The sequence below is a fragment of the Syngnathus typhle genome, linkage group LG7 (genome assembly GCF_033458585.1).
Source record: "Syngnathus typhle isolate RoL2023-S1 ecotype Sweden linkage group LG7, RoL_Styp_1.0, whole genome shotgun sequence".
Lineage (NCBI taxonomy): Eukaryota > Metazoa > Chordata > Actinopteri > Syngnathiformes > Syngnathidae > Syngnathus > Syngnathus typhle.
Window position 1 is genome coordinate 1,936,495 of NC_083744.1, and position 15,869 is coordinate 1,952,363.

General features: G+C 42.4%; 1 protein-coding gene across 2 annotated transcripts in view; it reads left to right on the forward strand.

Annotated features, from left to right (window-relative positions):
* Positions 1-15,869, forward strand: part of sntb2 (syntrophin, beta 2) — a 140,539-nt gene that overhangs the window by 59,119 nt on the left and 65,551 nt on the right. The window lies entirely within an intron of this gene.

The window sequence follows — 15,869 nt, forward strand, 5'->3', positions numbered from 1 at the left end:
AATTTCTCTCATATCTTGGTTGTCGTCCAGTTGTTCTAAACTTGTCCTTGTTTTGTTTTCTTGTTTTTTATCTGCCATGTAGCACTTTGAGATTCCCCTAAATGTAAAGTGCGTTATAAATATAATTTATTATTATTATTGTTATTAATGCTATAACGATAGCTGCTATACGCGCGAGGCTATTTCATGTCAAAATAGGCTGCTCTGTTAATGTTTCGAGTGTATCTACGGATCGATATGGAAGGGAAACATAAGTAAGTAGTACCAATGCGTTAGATCGAACTTTTGTCAGTTCTGATCATTTTATAGGAGATCGTTTGAGAAACGCGATTGTTTACACTTTGCTGAAGCTCATGGGAGATTGCGAGCTGAGGCTCATGGGAAATTGCGTATGGCTAATGCTATAACGATAGCTGCTATACGCGCGAGGCTATTTCATGTCAAAATAGCCTGCTCCGTTAATGTTTCGAGTAAATCTACGGATCGATATGGTAGGGAAACATAGGTAAGTAGTACCAATGCGTTAGATCGAACTTTAGTCAGTTCTGATCATTTTATAGATCGTTTGAGAAACGCGATTGTTTACACTTTGCTGAGGCTCATAGGAAATTGCGGATGGCTAATGCTATAACGATAGCTGCTATACGCGCGAGGCTATTTCATGTCAAAATAGGCTGCTCTGTTAATGTTTCGAGTAAATCTACGGATCGATATGGAAGGGAAACATAGGTAAGTAGTGCCGAAGTCTTGGATAGATTAAATGTTCCGACTATCTCAGATGAACAAAAAAGAGAACTGGAATTAGAAATAACAAAAGAAGATATTGCAAGTGCCATTGACGCAATGAAGTTAGGCAAACGGGCGGGCCCTGATGGCATTCCTATTGATATCTACAGGGAATTTAAAGATAAACTGCTGGCACCTTTGTTAGATATGATAACAGAAGCATTTGAAAGAAATTGCCTCCCGCTGTCCTTGAATGAAGCGTCAATAGTTCTACTGCCAAAACCCGGTAAACCTCCGACGAAATGTGAAAACCTGAGACCTATCAGTCTTTTAAACTCTGACCTCAAGATAATTTGTAAATTATTGGCAAGGCGCCTTCAGACTATCCTCCCTAAGGTAATAAGTAATGATCAAAATGGGTTCATAAGTGGAAGACAAGGCTTTCACAATTGTTCTGCATTACAAAAAAGAGGAAAAAGACTGCACTCCTTTCTCTTGACGCAGAAAAGGCCTTCGATAGGGTAGAATGGCCCTATCTTTTTAATATTTTAGATAGATTTGGCCTTGGAAGCAATTTTACAAAGTGGATAAAAATACTTTACAGAAATCCAACAGCAGAAATTTTAACTAACAGACATTTTTCAAAACCAATTCAAATAAAAAGAGGCTGTCGTCAGGGCTGCCCTCTGTCTCCCCTGCTTTTCTCCTTAGCGATAGAGCCTTTTGTAACAGCAATACGCTCTCAGCCGCAAATATCAGGAATAAAAATAGGTCAGCGTGAACATAAGATCGCACTGTTTGCCGATGACGTCATACTATTTCTATCAAAACTTACGTCCTCAATCCCGGCAGTTTTGGAAGTAATAAAACTATTTGGGAATATCTCAGGATATAAAGTAAATGAAACAAAGTCTTCAATGTTATTGTTAAACACAATAGAAAGAAAACATCCCAATGCCCAAAAGTACAGCTTACAGATTCAAAATGATAGACCAATTCGAATATCTGGGAATTCTAATATTACCGAACACAGAAAAAATGGTTAAGGCTAATTATGACAGGCTTAAAGAAGAAATCAGAACATCTGTGGACCGATGGAAGTCATTGCCTCTATCTATTATGGGAAGAATAAGCACTTTAAAAATGATTATATTGCCAAAATTGCTATACTTATTTCAAAATATTGCTTTACCCCCTCCCACTGACTTGTTTACCTGGATAAGAAAAATTATTTTAAGTTTGATATGGAACAATGGAAGATCAAGGATTCGTCTCTCTCTTTTATACATGCCATTTGATGGGGGAGGGTTAAGATGTCCCAATTTCTTGTGGTACTACTGGGCTGCACAACTGCGCTCCATGACTTTCTATTTCAATAACGATAACAATAACCCGCATTGGGTGGAAATGGAAGGTCAAAATTTAAAATTACCCCTGCACACATTTTTTTATTCTGACACAAAAAAACAATTATTAAAACAAATAACAAATCCTCTTTTGAAACAAATGGTGCAAGTATGGTATGATGTCAGAAAGTATCTCAGAGATACACAAACATTATCGCAACTAAGTCCGATATGGGGTAACCAGTTGTTTACTCCTGGAAGAGCAGATGCCACTTTCAAAATATGGGCGACTAAGGGGCTGGGGACAGTTGGGAATCTCTACCCTCCACAGTCTGATGACTTTATGACCTTTGGAGAACTCGAGGTTGAGTTCAATCTTGACAAAAACCACTACTTTAAATACCTGCAACTGAGAAGTTTTGTAAAAGGGTATCAAAGTGACCTACGAAGGATCCCATTAACACGGCTGGAAAACTTGCTGTTAAAGAATAAATCAAGAAAAGGCATAATCTCAGAATTTTACATCCTACTACAAACAAATTCAAATGAAAATTCAAGAAGTAAATTATTATCCTGGAACAATGATCTAAATACTAAAACCAGTGAGCAAGAATGGGGAAAAGTTTGCAAAAAATCACAAGAAATATCTATTAATAGCCGTCTAAGAGTAATACAATTTAAATGGTTACAGCGAGTGTACACGACACCTGTTAAATTGAATAAATACAATTAGAATATTCCAGATATCTGTGTAAAGTGTGGCTTAAAAGGAACGTTAATACATTGTATGTGGGAATGCAGTCAGATAAAACATTTTTGGTTAGAAGTAAAGGATCAAATAGAGGAAATAATATCAAAAGAGCTTATTTTGGAGCCCTCGCTGTTTATACTGGCTCTATATCCTGAGAAACACAACTTCAGTAAAACAGACTCAATTTTTATTGATATAAGCTCGTTAATGGCCAAAAGATGTATTGCTCTGACCTGGAAAAATGTTACTGGACCGAACACCTCCCAGTGGCTAAAACAAATGCTCTCTTGTCTTCCATTGGAAAGAATAACATATATACCAAACAACATTTGTTTGAAGGGATTTGGAGGCCTTTTATTGGTTTTGTAAAAGACTTGGACTTTTCTGATAACCTTGTTGACTTTTGAGCCCCTGCAGGAAACACTCATTTTGCCAGTTGCAATGTTACAAATAGAGAGAAGCTGTTTTGTTTTGTTCTTTTAAGTTAATTTAAACATATAATAGACAAAATGTTTGGGATACATGCTTTACTCTATTCTAGATTTTGCTACTTCATTATTCATCCATCCAGCTCAGTGGGCTAGTGGTAGAGTGTCCGCCCTGAGACTGGAAGGTTGTGGGTTCAAACCCCGGCCGGGTCATACCAAAGACTATAAAAATGGGACCCATTGCCTCCCTGCTTGGCACTCAGCATTAAGGGTTGGAATTGGGGGGTTAGATCACCAACTGATTCCCGAGCGCGGCACCGCTGCTGCTCACTGCTCCCCTCTCCCCCAGGGGAAGGATTAAAATCACACGGGGATGGGTTAAATGCAGAGGACAAATTTCACCACACCCAGGTGTGTGTGTGACGATCATTGGGACTTTAATCTTTAATCTTTCTTTAAATTACATTAATTGTTTTTTTTGTAAAGAAATACCATGTAAGACGTGTTTTGTGACATTGTTTATGAATGTTGTACATGGAAAAAATGTGAATAAAAAAGTGTATTGGGAAAAAAAAAAGTAGTGCCAATGCGTTAGATCGAACTTTAGTCAGTTCTGATCATTTTATAGGAGATCGTTTGAGAAACGCGATTGTTTACTCTTTGCTGAGGCTCATGGGAGATTGCGAGCTGAGGCTCATAGGAAATTGCGGATAGTTATTGCTATAACGATAGCTGCTATACGCGCGAGGCTATTTCATGTCAAAATAGGCTGCTCTGTTAATGTTTCGAGTAAATCTACGGATCGATATGGAAGGGAAACATAGGTAAGTAGTACCAATGCGTTAGATCGAACTTTAGTCAGTTCCGATCATCTTATAGGAGATCGTTTGAGAAACGCGATTGTTTACAGAGGGCTCGTTGGTTATTGGCTAGTGGGTGCATACCGCAAACCTAGTCAACCTCAGTTTGTTGCAGTAAAGCTTCTATTTTATGCGCCTTATAGTCCGGTGCATCTTATATATGGACAAAGTTTTAAAATGGGCCGTTCATTGAAGGTGCGCCTTATAACCCGGTGCGCCTAATAGGGCGCAAAATACGGTACTCAAAATCACTCATCAAAGTTGCTCTACTAATTTTCCATAGTACCGTTTTTTCCGTGTATAATGCGGCCCCATGTATAATACGCACCCTAAAAATGGCATGTTGATGCTGGAAAAAAGCCTGTACCCATGTATAATACGCACCCAATTTTTTATATATTTTTTTAATTTCTTTTTTTTTTTTTTTAAGTCCCAATGATCGTCACACACGCAGGGAGGCAATGGGTCCCATTTTTATAGTCTTTGGTATGGTCTTAACTAGGCTGGATGTAATTTTTTTTGTTGGCGTTGATTTCTCCGACTGCCCGTAAACGCACCACCGCGCTCCGTGCGCATGGAGCGTGTTTGAAGTGAACAGCAGAGAAGAAAGGAACAAGGCAAAGTGTTGTGAAATAAAATATTACCTGTAATACGGATTTAGGTAGAGAACTGAACTCTCGCTCTTTATATAGCTGACGTGTCTTGCTCATCCGTTCTGCGCATCTGTAATGGCGGCCTCCGTATGATATCCGGTTTGCGTGTGTGCGAGAGCGAGAGAGAGCGAGAGAGAGAGCGTGCGAGAGAACGCTCAACCGTAGCGCGCCGCCGACCGCCCAACTGCACCGGGCTGGTCGATTATTGTGACAGAGCCGTCGCTGAAATTTAGAAGATATTTTTAAAGTCCTGATGTACTTTCTAAAATTTAAGTGGACCTCAGTGCGCACTGCGCAGGGAGCTTAATTTGGTGCGGTCGCGCAACCGCAGCGCGCCGGGCGCTCACTGTCGCATTGCTTAAAGAGCGCCTTTGTGTTTTAGGATGAACAGCAGAGACCAAAGGAACAAGCCAAAGTGTTGTGAAATAAAATATTACCTGTAATACGCATTTTGTTATTTGCTGATTGAAACTGCTAATTAAACTGTGAATTGAAACTAATAGGAAGAAAACAACTCTCGCTCTTTATATAGCTGACGTGTCTTGCGCATCCGTTCTGTGCATTTTATTTCACAACACTTTGCCTTTCTTCTCTGCTGTTCACTTCAAACACGCTCCATGCGACCACAATGCTCTCGTATCAGACGCTTGCTCGATCACCTGCTCGTTTGCTGTCCCGTGCGCGCACGAAGCGCGGTGGTGCGTTTATGGGCAGTCGGAGAAACCAACGCCAACAAAAAAAATTACATCCAGCCTAGTTAAGACCATACCAAAGACTATAAAAATGGGACCCATTGCCTCCCTGCGAGTGTGACGATCATTGGGACTTAAAAAAAAAAAAAAAAAAAAAAAATTAAAAAAAATTTTAATTTTTTTTTTTTTTGTACCCATGTATAATGCGCACCCCAGATTTTAGGACAATAAATTAGTTAAATTTTGCGCACTATACACGGAAAAAAACGGTAAGTCATTTTGGGCACCTGCAGGCGGAGAGTCCATTCGTCACTGTGCGTACAGCAATGATCGAATGACGTCTGACTCTGGCCTCCCACAAGAGCCTTTTTATTAAGAGAAACAGGGTGGGGGTGAGAATGGACTGGATACAGAAGAGAAAGCCCTTGACCTCCAGTCAAAACATAGCAAGGGAATGTTTTACGACGTTGTGTAGGATGGGACAAGCTAGGTTATTTATTACTGGTTACACACCAACATAAGCATAAAACTAATCTAGCTAGGTTATTTATTACTGGTTACATACATTCCAACATAATCATACGATCAAGATAGTTTGGAAAACCCTGACACAAAGTCTGCTTTATTGTCAATTTCTTCACATGCCAAGACACAAAGAAATCGAAATTACGTTCCCAGATGGTACCATATCTAGGATATGTAAAAGTTGATGTCCAGTGCCCGAAAGATATGTGTGGAACCGACAAATGCTTTCATATTCTAGCATTAGAAAGCCCAGATCGGTCAAGTACCCTCTGCTTGTTGGTACTCTATGCCCAATGGTGAGAGACTGCCAGAAACAAGGCGGAGCTAAATTCTTGGACGTTTTGCCTGTCCAGTCTAACAGGGCAACAAGAGTGACGCCAAAGTTCTGCATGTGACGCTCAGTAGCAAAACTCCTTTTCGGCTGAAGCATGGACGGATTCCAACTGTAAATGGAATCTGTCACTCCGACTCAGTGGACTAGTGGTAGAGTGTCCGCCCTGAGACTGGAAGGTTGTGGGTTCAAACCCCGGCCGGGTCATACCAAAAGACTATAAAAATGGGACCCATTCCCTCCCTGCTTGGCACTCAGCATTAGGGTTGGAATTGGGGGGTTAGATCACCAAATGATTCCCGAGCGCGGCACCGCTGGTGCTCACTGCTCCCCTCTCCCCCAAGGGATGGATTAAAATCACAATTTCACCACACCCAGATGTGTGTGTGACGATCATTGGGACTTTAACTTTAACTTAAGTCAGCAAGCTCTTGTGCGTGGTGCAGAGGAAGTTCTCACACCGGGAAGTCTGATGTTTATGACCAAATAGTGGATGTGAAGTCTGAAACCCATACCAGGTTTAAATTGCTGTCAAAAATAAGTCCCAACGTGATATCATTCTGTATCCCAAGGAAGTCATTGCTAAGTGTTCACCCATTGACTGGGCCGTTCCTGTGTTGCACTTGGACCAGAATATTTAGTCAGAATTGTACAGGAAGGTGTTACCGCCTGCTGGGCATTGCTGCCTGTCGCACCTCCTACGGTGCCCATGGGAAGGCTGCAGGGTCATCAGCCAGAAACCACCATTCACCAATGTTTCGCTCCTTTAATATTGGTATGTCTCCTGGTGGCGCAGCAGTGACAAGGACTTCTCCCTGTCACCTCCTGCAGCTGATTGGTCTTATCCCTGTGGCTGCTGTCTGGGGTTTCGTGTTCTTCCCCCAAGTTCTGTCCTTCCTCCGCAGCCAGAGCCAAAAGCTCCCTTTTTCCGCCCCCTTTGCCAGATCCTTTAATGCCTTCCTAAGCCTTCCTCCGGTGACTCCTACGTCCTTCAGGAGGCGTGTGGTCAACAACCCCACGAAGCCTCAGCATCCGACCTCCACTGGGTAGATGGATGTCTTCCAGCCAGCCTCCCGGCACTCTGCAGCCAGGTTCGAGTACTTGAGCTTTTTTCGCTCAAAGGCAGCCTCGATGCCCTCCACCTTTGGTATGGTGAGCTCAATGGGGGTCACTGCTTTTATCTTGGTAGACCACACAACTTTTTCTGGCCGGAGAGATAGGGTGGTGATCTCGGTGGGGAACTGCAGCTTCCTGTCCAGGTCGACCTTCATGCTCCATTTGTGGCCAGGAGTAATTCCAGACATGTCACATGATGAAAATATTTCTGCGCCAGCTCAAATTCTCAGCCTTGATTGCAGTGATAGCCTGATTTTACAACAACTAAAGGAGCACATCGAAGCGAGAGTAAATAGAGAGTCCTCCAGTGTCTTTTCAAGACACGACTTGAATGTTGGTAGCATTCCTGGAGTCACCCATCGGATAGAACTCGAAGACCATGGACCCTTCAAAGAACGAACAAGGAGAGTTTCACCTGCAGATTTTGATGATTTGAAACGGCGTTTGCAGGACCTTTTGGCTGCAGGTATCACTGACGAGTTGCAGAGCCCCTATCCATCCCCAATTGTTCTCGTCAGAAAGAAAAACTGAGAACTGCGAATGGTGGTGGATTACAGCAGACTGAATAACTTGTACAAACAAAATGCCTATCCCTTGCCTTGAATAGAGGAGATGTTCACTTTGTTGTCAATGTCCTGTCCTCACTCCAAAGCTTCTACTTTTTCACCAGCTAGGCAGCAAGCGAACGATGCCCCAAATAATCAGATTTCGTTGTCTTAAATGCTGATTTATTGAGGGATGGCCTCAAACCATTGCCCTCTTAAGACCATCGTAAAACTGAAATCCAAATAAAGAAACACCGCGTTAGACGATCGTTAGCTTGTAGCATGTCGGGTAACGTAACTTCGATCTGTAAATAAAATGAACATACAATTGTTTACACAAGTTCGAACAGAAAAAACATTAGTTCACAAGACTCACGGACAAATCTTGTCCAAGGCAACAACGTTTGAAGAACAACATCAGCTTCGTACATGCACGGTATAACTGATGCCGTGACCAGGTCTCGTATTCTGAGTGAGCAAACACTTGTACTATTCGTCCCCAGGTGGGCGCTCTAGACTAATGAATAGAAAATGACGACATTTCAATACAAAACATACAGAGGGCAGAACAGTCAAACTCCAAATGGTTTAACAGAACTTGTTCTTAAAAGTGGATATTATCAACTGGAGTGGAGCCATCTGATCGACCAAAGACTGCATTTACAACACTATTTGGTACATGGCAATTTCACAGAATGCCCCAAGGCTTGACCAATTCCCCACCAACCTTCCAGCAAACTATGGAAAAAGTGATGGAGGGTATTAACCGCCAAGAAGTTGTTGCATTCCTTTATGACCTCATAATATTCTCTCGCTATCCTGAGAAACATGAGAGGGTGATGTTCTTGAAACGTATTGCAGAATTTGGCCTCAAATTGTCCCCATCCAAATGCAGACTTTTTCAAACTTCATTGAAAGACTTAGGGCATGTAATATCTGCTTAAGGAATCCAGTCTGATCCTGACAAAGTTGCTGCTGTAAAGGAATGACCACAGCCTACAACAGCTGCATTCATTCTTGGGCTTCACTGGATACTACAGACGTTTTGTGAAGGATTATGCTAAATTTGTCAGACCTTTAAATGATCTGTTGAAAGGTGAGCTAGCTCCCAGGTACAAGAGTTCCAAGTCTTGTCCGCGTAAATTGTCACATCCCCTTGGGGAAAATTGGACTACCGCATGCCAAACTGCATTTGACCAAATTATTGAGAAATTAACATCAACGCCTGTCTTTGCGTTCTCTAACTGGTAGCATCCTTATTTGCTTCACACGGATGCCAGTCTAACTGGTTTAGGTGCTGCCCTATATCAGGTTCAAGATGGTCAGATGAGAGTTGTGGCTTATGCAAGTTGTGGCCTTTCAAAAAGTGAGAAGAACTACCTGGTGTATAAACTCACATGTTTAGCACTCAAGTGGATGGTTCGTGAAAAAATACATGACTATTTATATGGGGGCTAGCTTCAAGGTTTTGACTGAAAATAATCCCTTAACCCATGTGCTTACTAGTGCGAAGGTATAGATGTTCAAGTCACAGGTGGCTTGCTGCTCTATGTACAATTTTGATATTACAAATCGGGGCAACACAACGTTGACGCTGATGGACTTTCCTGAAGACCTCACGAACCCTGCCCAGATAATGTCACGGGAAATGGAGCAAAGAATCTCTGACATGCTAAATTGTTTCAGTTGGTCACCTGAGGAATTTAAAATTTTGAGTGAAGAGACAGTGAACGATTGGCTGGCAACCGGTTCAGGGTGTCCACCGCTTACTGCCCGATGACGGCTGGGGTAGGCTCCAGCACGGCCGCGACCCCCGTGGGGACAAAGCGGTACACAAAATGGATGGATGGAGACAGTGAACGCTCTTTGCATGTGTCATGTTGCCAATGTTCATATAGTTTCACCAAAGGAAACACGGCATGTCGACAGTGAAATAGCAGCCGTTGAAACCTTGTTGTGTGATGAAGGTGCGGTTCCAGATGATTTGGAAGATCCAGTGTTTGGACATTCTTCTTTGCCAGAGATGTCTATGGAGGACTGGCATAGGCTGCATGTTTCTCGCTATCCTGAGAAACATGAGGAGAGGGTGATGTTCTTGAAACGTATTGCGGAATTTGGCCTCAAATTGTCCCCATCCAAATGCAGACTTTTTCAAACTTCATTGAAAGACTTAGGGCATGTAATATCTGCTTAAGGAATCCAGCCTGATCCTGACAAAGTTGCTGCTGTAAAGGAATGACCACAGCCTACAACAGCTGCATTCATTCTTGGGCTTCACTGGATACTACAGACGTTTTGTGAAGGATTATGCTAAATTTGTCAGACCTTTAAATGATCTGTTGAAAGGTGAGCTAGCTCCCAGGTACAAGAGTTCCAAGTCTTGTCCGCGTAAATTGTCACATCCCCTTGGGGAAAATTGGACTACCGCATGCCAAACTGCATTTGACCAAATTATTGAGAAATTAACATCAACGCCTGTCTTTGCGTTCTCTAACTGGTAGCATCCTTATTTGCTTCACACGGATGCCAGTCTAACTGGTTTAGGTGCTGCCCTATATCAGGTTCAAGATGGTCAGATGAGAGTTGTGGCTTATGCAAGTTGTGGCCTTTCAAAAAGTGAGAAGAACTACCTGGTGTATAAACTCACATGTTTAGCACTCAAGTGGATGGTTCGTGAAAAAATACATGACTATTTATATGGGGGCTAGCTTCAAGGTTTTGACTGATAATAATCCCTTAACCCATGTGCTTACTAGTGCGGAGGTATAGATGTTCAAGTCACAGGTGGCTTGCTGCTCTATGTACAATTTTGATATTACAAATCGGGGCAACAAAACGTTGACGCTGATGGACTTTCCTGAAGACCTCACGAACCCTGCCCAGATAATGTCACGGGAAATGGAGCAAAGAATCTCTGACATGCTAAATTGTTTCAGTTGGTCACCTGAGGAATTTAAAATTTTGAGTGAAGAGACAGTGAACGATTGGCTGGCAACTGGTTCAGGGTGTCCACCGCTTACTGCCCGATGACGGCTGGGGTAGGCTCCAGCACGGCCGCGACCCTCGTGGGGACAAAGCGGTACAGAAAATGGATGGATGGAGACAGTGAACGCTCTTTGCATGTGTCATGTTGCCAATGTTCATATAGTTTCACCAAAGGAAACACGGCATGTCGACAGTGAAATAGCAGCCGTTGAAACCTTGTTGTGTGATGAAGGTGCGGTTCCAGATGATTTGGAAGATCCAGTGTTTGGACATTCTTCTTTGCCAGAGATGTCTATGGAGGACTGGCATAGGCTGCAGGGGCGAGATGGGTTCTTGGCACGTATCATTGAAATCCTTGGAACTGAAATTGACACCAAGACATTGATCTGGAGGCTGATGAGTCCGAAGTAGCGCTCCTTTCACGAGAGTTCCAAGTTGATCTTGGTGGATGGAGTGTTGCATCGTAAAGTCTTCAATAAGAGGGCAAAGCTTTTTCACCAAATCGTCATGCCTAATAGTCACAGAGAGAGAGCTTTTCAAGCTGTTCATGATGAGGTAGGCCATTTGGGCATTGGAGGAACATTGGAACTAGCAAGAGCAAGGTTCTATTGGCACAGGCTAGGAAAATATATCAAAGACCAATGTAAAAGCTGTGAAAGATGCGTGAGACGCAAGGTTAGGGTTCAGAGGACATCCGAGATTGTCAACATTAAAGTTGACGGTCCACTTGAGTTAATTTGTGTTGACTTTCTGTCATTAGAGCCCGAATGAAGAGACACCAGAAATGTACTGGTGGGGACCAGTGGCGTAGCCAGGAATTTTTCCAGTAGGGGCGCGCGCCCACTGGAAAAAAAAATCGAACATCACCCACGCCGTTCACTGATCGCTAAAACAACATCCGGGTCCGGGAGGCGAATGGTGAATGGATAACATCGCACACATAGAATAACGCAAGCACATTCGCGCAAGACCGAAAGAAAAAAACGGCATGAAAATGAAGAATCGAAAAAGCTAGATTTTTTTCAACCGGGGCGCAGTGAGTCCTAATCGGGGCTCCGCCCCGGCTCGCCCCGGCTTGGCTACGCCACTGGTGGTGATTATTACGGGAATTATGCCCACGCATATCTGACAAGAGATTAATCTGCCACAGTATTGTGGGAGAATTTCATCATCGGTTTTCCTCGCAGACTGGATAGTGGTCAAGGAGCCTGTTTTGAGTCGGAGTTTGTAGTGGAGCTTTGTAAGCTTGCTGGAATCTCCAAGTCATGCACTACACCAGGGGTCAGCAACCCAAAATGTTCAAGAGCCATATTGGCCCAAAAAAACAACAACATACCTGTCTGGAGCCGCAAAAATCTAAAAGCCTTTTATTTTAGCCAACATAGACTGTCAATACATAAGCTGTATGCATTCCAACTATTAAAATAAATTAAGGAGGCTACAAATACAAAATGAACATTCACGATTAAATGTTTGTTTTCCCTGCAGCGCATCCTGGAGAGAATTACGCACCACGTGACTACTGATGTACGATAGGCCTATTGCTACTTCAAGTTTGGCCGAACTTCCATTACAATATTAATGTCTTGTGTTTTGTTGCGGCCCATTAGAGTTCACGTACCTGCACCGTTGCATAGCAGAGCTGTCTGTTCGACATCGGTCACATCACACGACTCGTCCCAGGCCATTGAGAAAATTGGAGCTGAAATGATGCCCTTGATTTGCTGATGTTGTTTGCCATTTTAATTACCCTTTCCTTCACTGTTTTTGCAGCGCGTGGGATGTCTTTAATTTTCTGAATGATCTCGGTTTTGTTTTTGAAGTCCGAAAATAGGCACTCTGGTAGTCTAATGAATGAATCCTTCATGTCTTAGACTTAGACAGACTTTATTGTCATTTTGTAAACACACAGTGCACACAAAACGAAATTACGATGCATACGGCTCTCAACAAAAGAATAACATATCGGCTGGATAAAAAGTGACATAGCTATATAAATATGAAATAAGATAAGATAAATAAGATAAATATAAAGTGCAGCAATGAAGGAAACAAAAACAGTGTCTACGAAGTGCGCAGGGGAATGCTAGGTCGACTGTTCAACAGTCTGAGGACAGTACTCACCATCGGCGAATGGTTTTCCGAACTATATTATCTCCCGGGCTGCAACAAAACTTACAGCAGTAGTAGAGTTTGGAGATGCAATCCACTTCTTGAAACCGTTTTTTCGGTCCTCCAATTTCTCCTTTCCTTTCAGTTCCAACTGGGTGATCGGCAGCAAATTTAGAATGCTTTAGCTGAAAATGTCGCTCCAAATTGCTCTTCTTGTGATTTGACAACTTCTCATTGCAAGTCAAACATGCAGGCAATCCTTCGGCATTGGCAATGAAAGCAAATGGTTCAGTCCGGTCTTTCTTAAACCCACTGTTCTCATCAGCAATCTTTCTCTGTTTGACTTTTGAATCCATGGCCCATCACTCTCTCACACCCCTTTGTTAACAACTCACCTGTGCTGTGTCGCAGGCTATGATGTAATTTGGCTGTTTGACACCATTCTGAAATTCGGCGTTTTAATATATTTATAACTACATAGATTTTTACAGCATAAGAATGTTTGTGTCATGAAAAACATCTAAAAACCATATTTAAAAAAAAAACACCAACAACAAAAAACATCTTTTTCCATTTTCACGCATTTTTGCAAAAGCTCCAGGTAGCCGCTAAGGGGGGGCTAAAGAGCCACATGCGGCTCTGGAGCCGCGGGTTGCCGACCCCTGCACTACACCTTACCACCCAAGGGGAAATCCTGTGGAAAGGTTCAACTGGACTCTTCTCCACCTCTTAGAAACCCTAGATGAGGGAAAAAAAGAGAAGTGGAGTGTGAGACCTTTGGTGCATGCTCATAATTGTACAAAAAATGACGTGAATGGCGAAACTCCGTTTCTCCTTATATATGGCAGAGCTACGTCTCCCCATTGATCTATGTTTTGGATTAAGTTCACAAGGTAACAATTCAAAGACACATTCGCAGTACGTAGGTGATTTACACCTCCCATCTCACCCGCAAGGTGACCACGATTGTGAGTGATGTGAGTCATCCCACTCACTCTTTGTTTGATCTTCTGCCCTCTGGGAAGAGGTTAGGGTTAGGGTTATAACAGCCTGCGCTCCCGCACCACCTGACTCACCAACAGCTTCATACTCCAGGCTGTTAGGATCCTGAACTCTCTCCCCCCTTCTGCGTAGCGCCCTGTACTTTTGCGCTGTATTCTGACTGTTTGCTGTATGCACACTGTCTCAGTTTTGCTCCTCATATTTATTATGTTATTTGTTTATTTATTATTTATTCATCGCTCTCATTTATTCATTGTTTGTGCTTTCTTGTTTTTACTTTTTGTGTTGTTTACTTGTATGTATATTGTATACTATGTCTTGTCACCGTGGGATAGTGGGAACGTAATTTCGATCCCTTTGTGTGTCTTGACTTTTTTTTTACTTTAAAGAAAAGACTCAAATATGCACATAAATTGGCTTCAAGAAATGCTGAAAAAAGGCAATTGCTTAACAAAGGACACTGGGATGCTAAGGTGACCGCTCACAAAGCACGACGTCACCGTACATTAATTTTCTGGAGCTTGACCCTCCGAACGATTCTCAGTCTTCAAGACAGTCTTGTTACACTTTATTAAGAGCCTCAATTTGTTCCACTTTTGTCTTCGTCCTCGAGTTATTTCCAGTCAAAGTTTCTGTCACCATTAGGCGGCCATTAAAGCTATTCACTGCTTCGCGGAATCTTGGATCAGCAACGTCATGTCCTCCGTGAGCGAAAGTCCTTGTTTATCCAGTTCAGCAACGAGTAGACTCATGGATAGAGCATCCAGGGAGACAGCCCTTATCTTCAGAGCTACTAGCAGCGATTTTGGCTTGTTTGCTAGCGTTCATAGCCGTTTTTGCCGAGGTGCCTGGGCAAGTTGATGTGGCGCTTACTTTGGGCTTGGACTCGCTCATTATTTGAACCAAAACCATCTTCACTGTCGTAACATTACGCGGTGCACCTACAAATAACAGTTATGGTAATTCAGCAAGAAGTAGACTCATGGATAAAGCATCTAGGGAGACCACTGAAGAGCCATTAACGTCAGAGCTACTAGCAGCCATTTGAGCTTGTTTGCAGGCGTTTGTAGCCGTATTTGCCCAGGTGGCTGGGCAAGTTGATGTGGCTCTTACTTTGGGCTTGGAATAGCTCAATATTTGATCCAGAACCATCTTCACTGGCGTACAATTGCACGGTGCTCCGACAAATAACATTGTGGTATTTAAGGAAGTCAAATTTAAAGTTTAGCTGGGAGACCCCTCAACAACTGACATTTTTTTTTTCCGGCTGTCCATTTTTTCTGTTAATTCATGTGACTGCTTAGTCTTTATTCAAGGCTAATTTAGATCAAAATCCAAATAATTACAACACCTTTTGTGATGGCTTTGTCTTTATTAAACATATAAACGAATACAATAAACAGATACTAATTACACCATTATAGCTCAGACATTAATCTAAACACAATTAGTGATGACCCCTTATTTGGAAAGCGAAAAACCCATGTCGTACGGCGTCAGCACTATGTTGTTTTCAATAAAAACATGAAGAACTCACGTTTGCGTCAGTCAATTTTAATTTTTATAAAGGATTATTCTCATTTGATGTCTTTAAATTCATCCGCGATCAATTGATCACAAAACGTTTCCGTCTGTACGACTGGTCTTTGAATGCACCCCGCTTCAATGGCAGAACGCGGATGAATTTAAAGACATCAAATGAGAATAATCCTTGATAAAAATTAAAATTGACTGACGCAAACGTGAGTTCTTCATGTTTTTATTGAAAACAACATAGTGCTGACGCCGTACGACGCC